The sequence below is a fragment of the Aegilops tauschii genome, chromosome 5 (genome assembly GCF_002575655.3).
Source record: "Aegilops tauschii subsp. strangulata cultivar AL8/78 chromosome 5, Aet v6.0, whole genome shotgun sequence".
In the NCBI taxonomy this organism is placed as follows: Eukaryota; Viridiplantae; Streptophyta; class Magnoliopsida; order Poales; family Poaceae; genus Aegilops; species Aegilops tauschii.
Genome location: NC_053039.3, coordinates 57,948,926 through 57,963,700, shown reverse-complemented (window position 1 = coordinate 57,963,700; position 14,775 = coordinate 57,948,926). Strand labels below are relative to the sequence as shown.

Genomic DNA, 14,775 nt, shown 5'->3' with positions numbered 1-14,775 from the left:
ATCCATCCATCCCCTGCCCACGGCCGAAATCACTATTCTGACCCTTTTAGCAAACTTTGTCACAAATTGAACTCGACATGAAAGTATTTCACGATCTGACCCTTTTAGCAACGCTATAGCCCGCGGCGTTTTTGACCAAAATGAAAACGTCAAGCTAGCTAGCGTTCCTGTCCAAAGAAGAAGCGCCGAGGTAGCTTGCGTTGCGGACCACGTGAGAAACGCCAGAGGGCTTTGGCGTTTCTGCCCTGGACAGCAACGCCAGGAGCTTTGGCGTTTTCATGATGCGTCGCCTGCTTGTAGCTTCAGAGCAGCACGGCATGCATGCCACTAGTGGTGCTTGCCTGCCTGAATTGGCGGGTCGGTCAGACCACTGACCACTGCATGCACGATCGACGTGAGTATGAGGGACGACATGACAAGGCCATGCTGCTGGTATGTTTAGCAACCAATGATGACTTGCTTTTAAACTGTTTCCGATTAATTAACCACCTGGCAGCAGCATGCGTGCATGCACCATGCATGTGGTGTGCTTAGCACTACGCGTAGGGAGACAGGGCCATGCATTTGCACGGCGCGCACACATGCATCTGGCTGCGTGATTATTCCTCCTGAATCGACTGGACGTCTCACTATATATCCACACCAACAGTGAAGCTAGTGGCACCGAGGACGTTGTACTACGTACTATATCAAGTGTAGCAACGCCATGGCCATCGGCGTTTTCAGCCTGGCCAGAAACGCCAAAGCTGCAATCTGGCTTGGCGTTTCGAACCTGCCACGTCAGCGAGTGGGGCCACGGCAGTAACGTGAGCTGACTCGGCGTTTTTATGTGGGGATGAAAAGCCACGGGCTATGATGTTGTTAAAAGGGTCAGATCGTGAAATAATTTTGTTTCGAGTTCATTTTGTGCTATGGTTTTCTGACAAGGTGAAAACAGTGATTTCGGGCCCTGCCCACCATCTATCCATCCCCTGCCCTCGTCTCCCACCCACCCACCCCGATCCCTTCACTCCCCTCGCCATCCGGCATCGTGCCGCCATCCACCTCGTCTCCCCGATCCAGATGGAGATCCAAAGCCCTAGGCCGCTCTCCCCCGCTCCGCCTCCGTGTCCATGGCGACGGACGCCTCCCCCCTCCGGCGCGCAAGAGCCCGGGGCCTCAGCCGGCGGCGGACCACCCTGAAGACGACGCCCGGCCGCTGCCGGCGGGGTACATCTTCATGTGGAGCGGCGAGACCAGGCCCGAGTGCTTCAGGTACAGGGTGCTGGGCCTACCGTGGGGGAAGCTGGACGCCGTCTCCCGGATCAGGCGCAGCGCCGCGCTCTTCCTCTACGACTTCCACGCCAAGTACCTCTACGGGCCCTACCGCGCCAAGACGGTGCGCGCGCTGCTGGCGGGGCTCGGCGAGGACGACCGCCGAGAGGGGCTGCGCAGGACGCCCAAGCGCGTCGCCAAGGCATTCCGCGACGGCACCCGAGGTATAACCCGTGGATCCATTCCCTTCGTAATTGCGCATGCTCGCGTTCGTTCCCTGGACTTAGCTACCCCGCGCTGTCTAGAGTCGTCAAGCACCAGAGCGACGCCGTTTGTGAAATGTCAGTACTTGCGTAATCTGACTAGAACTAGATTTTGGTGCAGGTTCTCGTTAGGTAGGACTTTTTAGATGTATTCTTTCTTTCGTAGCAAGTTGGTGGTATGTCAGTACTCGGTAGTATGTCTCTTGATATAGTTGGCTCTTGCAGATTGTGCTGCTAGTCCAGATACTGGAATCTTAGGTGCTAGGTTGACTTGCTGGTTCACGGGTGACTGCTATTTTTAGGATTTGGGAATCATTAGTGGGATCAGACGGCACATTGCTATTGCCAAAAATAGTGTGATGTCGTCTCGCTTGTATGCCATACTCTCGCACCAAGTCTTGGTATATATATGCTGATCCCATGTTGAACCTGAGCTCAATTATTTTGGGAAATACTGAGACATTAGATGGCCTATCATCATCTATACGTAGCTATTAGTTGACTTATCGTTATGTATAAGCAGCTCATCTGGCGGCAGTACTATTGGTTATTATTTATAAGAAGTCATGCTGATCATGAAAAATATGCCACAATAAACTTTGAAACAATACTGATAACAGTTTCACACAGTTGTGCCCCTTTATATTGCTTGCTCTCACTCAATAGGCACCTTTTGTCCATTTTTGTTCCATATCTCTTACCCTCTTGTTGAAAAATTAATTAAGTCTTGAACTACTTGAATCATTAATGTGCTGTAAATCTATGCTCGGTTCTATATGCGAAGGTAGACACTATCTTTGCTGCTTGTGTCTTGAATAAATAAATAAAATTCTGTAATGATGATCTGAAATGTCACACAGGTGACCATTTTTGCTGCCGCCACCGCTGTGCCGGTTGGAGGTGCTGCTGCTGCATCTGGCGGAGCTGCAGCTGCCGCCCCAAAGGGCAACCTTCATCAGACACAACCCCATAACAGGGCCTCAAGGTTTTGTGCCCCATCGCCCCTCTTTCTAAATTACTGAAACGAAAATGGCTAGGCCTGATGTGCCTCTTGTATCTATTGCTCGATTTGTTATGATTTGATTCACCAAGAGTGATTCTTCTACTGTCTTGTAGCATGGTTAAATGGAACAACGAGGGATGTTTCCAATTTGGTTATTGCTAGAATAATTCATCGACTTGAGATATGCTGGGATGTTTTGCCTGTCCTTACTGAAGAAGATAAGAATGGAATTTAATTGGATGGTCCCTTTCATCGTGCTTAGCTGTAAATGTGCCCCTCTTACTGAAGAAGATAAGAATCCATATGTGTTATGCAAAATTAACTTTGTCATCTTGTAAGCGCTCTAGGCAGTGTCTCGAGGGTGAAAAATATGAGAACAAAAAAGAATTACTGGATTAATTTACAACATCCATCCTTTACTTCGTCCATGTCATTGTTGTTTACCCCTGGGAGTATTTTTAACTTGAAAATCTCTGGTGAACTGCCATTTGGAGTACATTTGCTTGCTCTGTTAATTTTTTTGGGTTACTCCATCTTGCTCTGTTAAGTAAAATTTGATATGTGGAGTAGCAGCAGTAAGCTAGACCCTCCATCTTGCTTTGCACATAGTCAAAGCTACTCCAAGTTAGCAGCACTACTGTTAACTTCTCAATGTGCTTGGATTACATTTAACTTGTAGTACTCCAGTACTCCAGTAATTTTTCTTAGAGTATTTAACAAGATTGAACTGTACATGTGTGGAGTAATTTTGCTTGGAGTATTTAACAAGATTGAACTTGTCAACATTTAACAGTATTTTTTAGTAAGTATATTGAACATGCTTCTGAATATTTGCAGATTCTGAACATGCAAGCAAATCTGCAGGAGTAAACAAGTTCTTGTATTTGGATATCATCTGTACCCTTCTATTATGAGTTGATTGCACATGATTGGGCTGTGCTTCCTCTGATTACATTCAGAATTGTTTGATGTTAATGATGATGATATACTAGGAGCATTACTTTCACCTACAATAATTGGCTCAGTTTAATATAGTATAACCGACAGAACATCTACAATTCCAGTCATGATTGCTCTGTACTGTTAAGAACAAAGACTCATTTTGACAGTTTGTTTTTTGTTTGTGCTATCCTCTATTGAATGAATTCAATAAAGTTCTCAGAATTCTGCCTGGCCTTCTACTAGTCCAAATCTGAAGTAGTATTACTAATGTTGTTAAGTTGTCTAAACATGCTTGCTGCTAGCTTTAAAGTTGATCTAAAGAACCATTCATGCATTTACACATTCATGATTTCCTACTCTGTTTGTAATTGTTCTGGTTAACTGTGCTAGTAGATATTGCCTGGGATTTGTAGCTGGTGTCTGTTGTGTCATGTTAAGTCCTTAGTGTTCAGTACATGGTACATATAGAGCTGCGTACAGTAGTTACAAGAGTCGATCGTGGCGAGAGATTATTATTTCTTCCTCATACTAATATCTGGTTTACAATGTGGCGAGATTGTCAAGTTTGTAAGCTTTTCATCACACAACCCTTTTCCTCCTCATATGGAGTTGCTCTGTTGTACCAAAAATGTTATCTATTCGTATGTGCTTGTACAAAAGGATACAATTATTAATTGTCTAGTTACGATTTTTAGCATTTGTTGTGCTTCCTAGGGACACCGATCTCTTCTCTTCTATATAACCCACACTGATCTTTATTGTTTGATTGACTGGAAGAAGTTTTGATGTAGTTTTTTTAATCATGCAGGAGTTTACTTTGGATGACAAATGTGTGTAAATCATCCACCTCCTCAATGATGCTAACCCAATCCGATCATCGTCGACACTATCATCATCAGGTCCCTGTTCCCTCTATCTCTCCTGCCTTGTGATGTTAGTCTCTGTGCGCTCACTAGTATTGTTAGATCCTGTCAGTTGAATCGATGGTAGTGGTAGTAGAGTAGTATTTTTCTTCAGGTGAATCTGTTACGGTGACGCTCATTGTACGACCTACACTTGTACCAATGTACCATGCTACTATTTGGCAATTCAATTTCACATTGCATTTGGATCTTAAACTTATACAGTATAAGCTTAATTAGTTATTTGCATATGTAAAATATGTTGACAAAGTGTTAAGTTGGATTACCGCCTCATGTTGATGGCATTGTCTCTAAACATTTAATAATGTTTCTTTTTGGTGATCTGGATCAGGATCTAATGTTGTTTGGGCTGCTGTTGCTGTGACGGAAGATCGGAAGAGGCATGGAGATGCGCACCACAGTTTTAGTTGATGTTGCACCATGTTTTGGTGCTTGTGTATCTGTTTTTGCTTGTAAGCACACTTGTATGTGCTTGTGTATCGTGCTTGTGTATTTGTTTTTGCTTGTTTTAGTTGATGTTGGACGTGCGGACTTGTATGTGCTGTTGTGTATTTGGCTGAATGATTTCTGAATTTAATCATTTAGTCAAGAGAATTATTGAGTGTTTGCTGTTCAAATGTGTAAATTGGAAATCAGTGAATAAAAAGACCAAATGTTCTATTGGACCAAATAATATATGGGCTCTAAAAAGGCTATGGCCCAAATAATAGGGGACTGGAACATTATTTACTTCTGAAAAACCTGAACAAAAAGGCTTAACGAAATGGTCCACAAAAGGGCCATGGCCTAGAAAATTGAAAGGCCAAATTGTTGGGACAGGCCCATGTAGCTAGCGAAAATTAACAGAAAAAATATACTTCCTCTGTTCCTAAATATAGGGTGTATAGTTTTTGGCACGGAAATTAAAGAACACACGTGGAGGGAAAATTTCACAAGTTCTGGGCGAGATTACAACTGACTAATTGACATGAGAAAATTGAGGAGTTTGCTTGATATAAGGAAATGTAATCAAATCCCTAAAAAAAATTATCCAAGCGAGTGGTGCAACGCAATACACCTTATATTTTGGATTTTTTCTCAAAAAACTATATACCTTATATCAAGGAACGGAGGGAGTATATTAAAAAGGCTGAATTAATGGGCTCGGCCCATATAGACACTGAACTGGACCGGGCTGATTCTTATCCACGTCAGCTTGCCACGCTGGATCCTACGTGGCCTGGGGAGGCTGCTAGTGACCAAAATTTGGTCAAAGAACCAACAAACTTTTACATATCACAAAGAAGGTCGTGAATTTTAGTTTACGACCGTCAGCTTTTGCCCATCTGTTTTTGGTCACAAAAAGGTCGCAAATGAAAAACAATGACCTTTCAGCGACCAATAGTGATGGTCGCAAGTTGACGTATTTCTTGTAGTGTGTAGACATGACCGAGACACGTCTCCGGTCAATAACCAATAGCGGAACCTGGATGTTCATATTGGCTCCCACATATTCTACGAAGATCTTTATCGATCAAACCGCATAACAACATACGTTGTTCCCTTTGTCATCGGTATGTTACTTGTCCGAGATTCGATCGTCGGTATCTCAATACCTAGTTCAATCTCGTTACCGACAAGTCTCTTTACTCATTCCGTAATGCATCATCTCGCAACTAACTCATTAGTCACATTGTTTGCAAGGCTTATAGTGAAAAACAATCGGAGTGACAAATCCAAATCTCGATCTATGCCAACTCAACAAACACCATCGGAGACACCTGTAGAGCATCTTTATAATCACCCAGTTACATTGTGACGTTTGATAGCACACAAAGTGTTCCTCCGGTATTCGGGAGTTGCATAAACTCATAGTCATAGGAACATGTATAAGTCATGAAGAAAGCAATAGCAACATACTAAACGACTAAGTGCTAAGCTAACGGAATGGGTCAAGTCAATCACATCATTCTCTAATGATGTGATCCCGTTCATCAAATGACAACTCATGTCTATGGCTAGGAAACTTAACCATCTTTGATTAACGAGCTACTCAAGTAGAGGCATACTAGTGACACTCTGTTTGTCTATGTATTCACACATGTACTAAGTTTTCGGTTAATAAAATTCTAGCATGAATAATAAACATTTATCATGAAATAAGGAAATAAATAATAACTTTATTATTGCCTCTAGGGCATATTTCCTTCAGTCTCCCACTTGCACTAGAGTCAATAATCTAGTTCACATCGCCATGTGATTTAACACCAATAGTTCACATCACCATGTGATTAACACCCATAGTTCACATCGTCATGTGACCAACACCCAAAGGGTTTACTAGAGTCAATAATCTAGTTCACATCGCTATGTGATTAACTGTTGGGAATCGTAGCATAATTTTAAAATTTTCCTACGTTCACCAAGATGCATCTATGGAGTATACTAGCAACGAGGGGAAGGGAGTGCATCTACATACCCTTGTAGATCGCGAGCGGAAGCGTTCCAATGAACGTGGATGACGGAGTCGTACTCGCCGTGATCCAAATCACCGATGACCGAGTGCCGAACGGACGGCACCTCCGCGTTCAACACACGTACGGTGCAGCGACGTCTCCTCCTTATTGATCCAGCAAGGGGGAGGAGAGGTTGATGGAGATCCAACAGCACGACGGCGTGGTGGTGGATGTAGCGGTTCTTCGGCAGGGCTTCGCCGAGCTTCTGCGAGAGAGAGAGAGGTGTTGCAGGGGAGGAGGGAGGCGCCCAAGGCTGTAGGTTGCTGCCCTCCCTCCCCCCTTTATATAGGCCCCCTGGGGGGGGGGGCGCCGGCCCTGGAGATCAGATCCAAAGGGGGGGCGGCGGCCAAGTGGGGGGAAGGGGTGCCTTGCCCCCCAAGGCAAGGGGGAAGCTCCCCCCTAGGGTTCCCAACCCTAGGCGCATGGGGGGATGCCCAAGGGGGGCGCCCCAGCCCACTAAGGGCTGGTTCCCTTCCACTTTCAGCCCACGGGGCCCTCTGGGATAGGTGGCCCCACCCGGTGGACCCCCGGGACCCTTCCGGTGGTCCCGGTACAATACCGGTAACCCCCGAAACTTTCCCGGTGGCCGAAACTGGACTTCCTATATATAATTCTTCACCTCCGGACCATTCCGGAACCTCTCGTGACGTCCGGGATCTCATCCGGGACTCCAAACAACTTTTGGGTTTCCGCAAACATATATCTCTACAACCCTAGCGTCACCGGACCTTAAGTGTGTAGACCCTACGGGTTCGGGAGACATGCAGACATGACCGAGACGCCTCTCCGGTCAATAACCAACAGCGGGATCTGTATACCCATGTTGGCTCCCACATGTTCCACGATGATCTCATCGGATGAACCACGGTGTCGAGGATTCAATCAATCCGTATGCAATTCCCTTTGTCAATCGGTATGTTACTTGCCCGAGATTCAATCGTTGGTATCCCAATACCTTGTTCAATCTCGTTACCGGCAAGTCTCTTTACTCGTACCGCAATGCATGATCCCGTGACTACCGCCTTAGTAACATTGAGCTCATTATGATGATGCATTACCGAGTGGGCCCAGAGATACCTCTCCGTCACACGGAGTGACAAATCCCAGTCTCGATCCGTGCCAACCCAACAGACACTTTTGGAGATACCCGTAGTGCACCTTTATAGTCACCCAGTTACATTGTGACGTTTGGCACACCCAAAGCACTCCTACGGTATCCGGGAGTTGCACGATCTCATGGTCTAAGGAAAAGATACTTGACATTGGAAAAGCTCTAGCAAACGAAACTACACGATCTTTTATGCTATGCTTGGGATTGGGTCTTGTCCATCACATCATTCTCCTAATGATGTGATCCCGTTATCAATGACATCCAATGTCCATAGTCAGGAAACCATGACTATCTGTTGATCAACGAGCTAGTCAACTAGAGGCTTACTAGGGACACGTTGTGGTCTATGTATTCACACATGTATTACGATTTCCGGACAATACAATTATAGCATGAATAATAGACAATTACCATGAACAAAGAAATATAATAATAACCATTTATTATTGCCTCTAGGGCATATTTCCAACTCTTCCTTAAGGAAGCCATTAAGGAATGCCGTTTTGACGTCCATCTGCCATATCTCATAATCATAGTATGCGGCAATTGCTAACATGATTCGGACGGACTTCAGCTTCGCTACGGGTGAGAAAGTCTCATCGTAGTCAACCCCTTGAACTTGTCGATAACCCTTAGCGAGAAGTCGAGCTTTGTAGATGGTCACATTACCATCCGCGTCCGTCTTCTTCTTAAAGATCCATTTATTTTCTATGGCTCGCCGATCGTCGGGCAAGTCAGTCAAAGTCCATACTTCGTTTTCATACATGGATCCTATCTCGGATTTCATGGTTTCTAGCCATTTGTCGGAATACGGGCCCACCATCGCTTCTTCATAGTTCGAAGGTTCACCGTTGTCTAACAACATGATTTCCAGGACAGGGTTGCCGTACCACTCTGGTGCGGAACGTGTCCTTGTGGACCTACGAAGTTCAGTAACTTGATCCGAAGCTTCATGATCATCATCATTAACTTCCTCCCCAGTCGGTGTAGGCACCACAGGAACATTTTCCCGCATTGCGCTACTTTCCGGTTCGGGAGGGGTGACTATCACCTCATCAAGTTCCACTTTCCTCCCACTCAATTCTTTCGAGAGAAACTCCTTCTCCAGAAAGGACCCGTTCTTGGCAACGAAGATCTTGCCTTTGGATCTGAGGTAGAAGGTATACCCAATAGTTTCCTTAGGGTATCCTATGAAGACGCATTTTTCCGATTTGGGTTCGAGCTTTTCAGGTTGAAGTTTCTTGACATAAGCATCGCATCCCCAAACTTTTAGAAACGACAGCTTAGGTTTCTTCCCAAACCATAATTCATACGGTGTCGTCTCAATGGATTTCGACGGAGCCCTATTTAAAGTGAATGCGGCAGTCTCTAAAGCATAGCCCCAAAATGAGAGCGGTAAATCGGTAAGAGACATCATAGATCGCACCATATCCAATAGAGTGCGATTACGACGTTCGGACACACCGTTTCTCTGAGGTGTTCTAGGCGGCGTGAGTTGTGAAACTATTCCACATTTCCTTAAGCGTGTACCAAATTCGTGACTTAAATATTCTCCACCACGATCTGATCGTAAGAATTTTAATTTCCTGTCACGTTGATTCTCGACTTCACTCTGAAATTCCTTGAGCTTTTCAAAGGTTTCAGACTTGTGTTTCATTAGGTAGACATACCCATATCTACTTAAATCATCAGTGAGAGTGAGAACATAACGATATCCTCCGCGAGCCTCAACACTCATTGGACCGCACACATCGGTATGTATGATTTCCAATAAGTTGGTTGCTCGCTCCATTGTTCCGGAGAACGGAGTCTTGGTCATCTTACCCATGAGGCATGGTTCGCACGTGTCAAATGATTCGTAATCAAGAGACTCCAAAAGTCCATCTGCATGGAGCTTCTTCATGCGCTTTACACCAATGTGACCAAGGCGGCAGTGCCACAAGTATGTGGGACTATCGTTATCAACTTTACATCTTTTGGTATTCACACTATGAACATGTGTAACATCACGTTCGAGATTCATCAAAAATAAACCATTGACCAGCGGGGCATGACCATAAAACATATCTCTCATATAAATAGAACAACCATTATTCTCGGATTTAAACGAGTAGCCATCTCGAATTAAACGAGATCCAGATACAATGTTCATGCTCAAAGCTGGCACTAAATAACAATTATTGAGGTTTAAAACTAATCCCGTGGGTAGATGCAGAGGTAGCGTGCCGACGGCGATCACATCGACCTTGGAACCATTCCCGACGCGCATCGTCACCTCGTCCTTTGCCAGTCTCCGTTTATTCTGTAGTTCCTGTTTTGAGTTACAAATATGAGCAACCGCACCGGTATCAAATACCCAGGAGCTACTACGAGTACTGGTAAGGTACACATCAATTACTTGTATATCACATATACCTTGGGTGTTGCCGGCCTTCTTCTTGTCCGCTAAGTATTTGGGGCAGTTCCGCTTCCAGTGACCACTTCCCTTGCAATAAAAGCACTCAGTCTCGGGCTTGGGTCCATTCTTTGACTTCTTCCCAGTAACTGGTTTACCGGGCGCGGCAACTCCCTTGCCGTCCTTCTTGAAGTTCTTCTTACCCTTGCCCTTCTTGAACTTAGTGGTTTTATTCACCATCAACACTTGATGTTCTTTTCTGATCTCCCCTTCCGCTGATTTCAGCATTGAATATACCTCGGGAATGGTCTTTTCCATCCCCTGCATATTGTAGTTCATCACAAAGCTCTTGTAGCTTGGTGGAAGCGACTGGAGGATTCTGTCAATGACCGCGTCATCCGGGAGATTAACTCCCAGCTGAGACAAGCGGTTGTGCAACCCAGACATTCTGAGTATGTGCTCACTAACAAAACTGTTCTCCTCCATTTTACAGCTGAAGAACTTGTCGGAGACTTCATATCTCTCGACCCGGGCATGAGCTTGAAAAACCAGTTTCAGCTCCTCGAACATCTCGTATGCTCCATGTTTCTCAAAACGCTTTTGGAGACCCAGCTCTAAGCTGTAAAGCATGCCGCACTGAACGAGGGAGTAATCATCAGCACGTGATTGCCAAGCGTTCATAACGTCTTGGTTCTGTGGGATTGGTGCATCACCTAGCGGTGCTTCTAAGACATAATCTTTCTTGGCTACTATGAGGATGAGCCTCAGGTTCCGGACTCAGTCCGTATAGTTGCTGCCATCATCTTTCAGCTTGGTTTTCTCTAGGAACGCGTTGAAATTGAGGACAACGTTGGCCATTTGATCTACAATACATAGTGTAAAGATTTTAGACTAAGTTCATGATAATTGAGTTCATCTAATCAAATTATTTAATGAACTCCCACTCAGATAGACATCCCTCTCGTCATCTAAGTGAAACATGATCCGAGCTTAACTAGGCCTTGTCCGATCATCACGTGAGACGGACTAGTCAAGATCGGTGAACATCTCCATGTTGATCGTATCTTCTATATGACTCATGCTCGACCTTTCGGTCCTCCGTGTTCCGAGGCCATGTCTGTACATGCTAGGCTCGTCAAGTCAACCTAAGTGTATTGCGTGTGTTCCGAGGCCATGTCTGTACATGCTAGGCTCGTCAACACCCGTTGTATTCGAACGTTAGAATCTATCACACCCGATCATCACGTGGTGCTTCGAAACAACGAACCTTCGCAACGGTGCACAGTTAGGGTGAACACTTTCTTGAAATTATTATAAGGGATCATCTTACTTACTACCGCCGTTCTAAGCAAATAAGATGCAAAAACATGATAAACATCACATGCAATCAAATAGTGACATGATATGGCCAATATCATCATGCTCCTTTGATCTCCATCTTCGGGGCACCATGATCATCTTCGTCACCGGCATGACACCATGATCTCCATCATCATGATCTCCATCATTGTATCTTCATGAAGTCGTCACGCCAACGATTACTTCTACTTGTATGGCTAACGCGTTTAGCAACAAAGTAAAGTAAATTACATGGCGTTATTCAATGACACGCAGGTCATGCAAAATAATAAAGACAACTCCTATGGCTCCTGCCGGTTGTCATACTCATCGACATGCAAGTCGTGATTCCTATTACAAGAATATGATCAATCTCATACATCACATATATCATTCATCACATCTTCTGGCCATATCACATCACATAGCACTTGCTGCAAAAACAGGTTAGACGTCCTCTAATTGTTGTTGCAAGTTTTTTACGTGGTTTGTAGGTTTCTAGCAAGAACGTTTTCTTACCTACGTATGACCACAACGTGATTTGCCAATTTCTATTTACCCTTCATAAGGACCCTTCTCATCGAATCCGTTCCGACTAAAGTAGGAGAGACAGACACCCGCTAGCCACCTTATGCAACTAGTGCATGTCAGTCGGTGGAACCTGTCTCACGTAAGCGTACGTGTAAGGTCGGTCCGGGCCGCTTCATCCTACAATGCCGTCGAAACAAGAAACGACTAGTAGCGGCAAGAAGAATTGGCAAACTCAACGCCCACAACTGCTTTGTGTTCTACTCGTGCATAGTAACTACGCATAGGCCTGGCTCATGATGCCACTGTTGGGAATCGTAGCATAATTTTAAAATTTTCCTACGTTCACCAAGATGCATCTATGGAGTATACTAGCAACGAGGGGAAGGGAGTGCATCTACATACCCTTGTAGATCGCGAGCGGAAGCGTTCCAATGAACGTGGATGACGGAGTCGTACTCGCCGTGATCCAAATCACCGATGACCAAGTGCCGAACGGACGGCACCTCCGCGTTCAACACACGTACGGTGCAGCGACGTCTCCTACTTCTTGATCCAGCAAGGGGGAAGGAGAGGTTGATGGAGATCCGGCAGCACGACGGCGTGGTGGTGGATGTAGCGGGATGCCGACAGGGCTTCGCCGAGCTTCTACGAGAGAGAGGGGTGTAGCAGGGGAGGAGGGAGGCGCCCAAGGCTGTGTTCTTGCTGCCCTCCCTCCCCCCTTTATATATGCCCCCTGGGAGGGGGGGCGCCGGCCAGGGATCCCATCTGGATGGGGGGCGGCGGCCAGGGGGGTGCCTTGCCCCCCAAGGCAAGTGGGGCGCCCCCCACCCTAGGGTTTCCAACCCTAAGCGCAGGGGGGAGGCCCATAGGGGGGGGCGCCCAGCCCACTAGGGGCTGGTTCCCTTCCCACTTCAGCCCACGGGGCCCTCCGGGATAGGTGGCCCCACCCGGTGGACCCCCGGGACCCTTCCGGTGGTCCCGGTACAATACCGGTAACCCCCGAAACTTTCCCGGTGGCCGAAACTTGACTTCCTATATATAATTCTTCACCTCCGGACCATTCCGGAACTCCTTGTGACGTCCGGGATCTCATCCGGGACTCCGAACAACTTTCGGGTTTCCGCATACACATATCTCTACAACCCCAGCGTCACCGAACCTTAAGTGTGTAGACCCTACGGGTTCGGGAGACATGCAGACATGACCGAGACGCCTCTCCGGTCAATAACCAACAGCGGGATCTGGATACCCATGTTGGCTCCCACATGTTCCACGATGATCTCATCGGATGAACCACGATGTCGAGGATTCAATCAATCCCGTATGCAATTCCCTTTGTCAATCGGTATGTTACTTGCCCGAGATTCGATCGTCGGTATCCCAATACCTTGTTCAATCTTGTTACCGGCAAGTCTCTTTACTCGTACCGCAATGCATGATCCCGTGACTAACGCCTTAGTCACATAGAGCTCATTATGATGATGCATTACCGAGTGGGCCCAGAGATACCTCTCCATCACACGGAGTGACAAATCCCAGTCTCGATCCGTGCCAACCCAACAGACACTTTCGGAGATACCCGTAGTGCACCTTTATAGTCACCCAGTTACGTTGTGACGTTTGGCACACCCAAAGCACTCCTACGGTATCTGGGAGTTGCACGATCTCATGGTCTAAGGAAAGATACTTGACATTGGAAAAGCTCTAGCAAACGAAACTACACGATCTTTTATGCTATGCTTAGGATTGGGTCTTGTCCATCACATCATTCTCCTAATGATGTGATCCCGTTATCAATGACATCCAATGTCCATAGTCAGGAAACCATGACTATCTGTTGATCAACGAGCTAGTTAACTAGAGGCTTACTAGGGACATGTTGTGGTCTATGTATTCACACATGTATTACGATTTCCGGATAACACAATTATAGCATGAACAATAATAGACAATTATCATGAACAAAGAAATATAATAATAACCATTTATTATTGCCTCTAGGGCATATTTCCAACAGTCTCCCACTTGCACTAGAGTCAATAATCTAGTTACATTGTGATGAATCGAACACCCATTGCGTCCTGGTGTTGATCATGTTTTGCCCTAGGGAGAGGTTTAGTCAACGGATCTGCTACATTCAGGTCCGTATGTACTTTACAAATATCTATGTCTCCATTTTGAACACTTTCACGAATAGAGTTGAAGCGACGCTTGATATGCCTGGTCTTCCTGTGAAACCTGGGCTCCTTCGCAAGAGCAATAGCTCCAGTGTTGTCACAGAAGAGAGTCATCGGCCCCGACGCATTGGGAATCACCCCTAGGTCGGTAATGAACTCCTTCATCCAGACTGCTTCCTGCGCTGCCTCCGAGGCTGCCATGTACTCCGCTTCACATTTAGATCCCGCCACGACGCTTTGCTTGCAACTGCACCAGCTTACTGCTCCTCCATTCAAAATATACACGTATCCGGTTTGTGACTTCGAGTCATCCAGATCTGTGTCGAAGCTAGCGTCGACGTAA

The 14,775-nt window shown here is 45.9% G+C and overlaps 1 non-coding gene across 2 annotated transcripts; it reads left to right on the top strand.

The window, feature by feature from the left end:
- The first annotated feature begins 895 nt into the window (after window positions 1–895).
- On the top strand, window positions 896–4,979 carry LOC109775080 (uncharacterized). 2 transcript variants are annotated; one of them, XR_006663766.2, is made up of 4 exons: window positions 896–1,478; window positions 2,378–2,502; window positions 3,358–4,361; window positions 4,717–4,979. It is a non-coding gene; the product is annotated as an uncharacterized protein (transcript). The 2 variants fall into 2 exon arrangements; XR_012184087.1 differs by having other exon boundaries at window positions 900–1,478; window positions 4,271–4,361.
- Window positions 4,980–14,775: the final 9,796 nt, after the last annotated feature.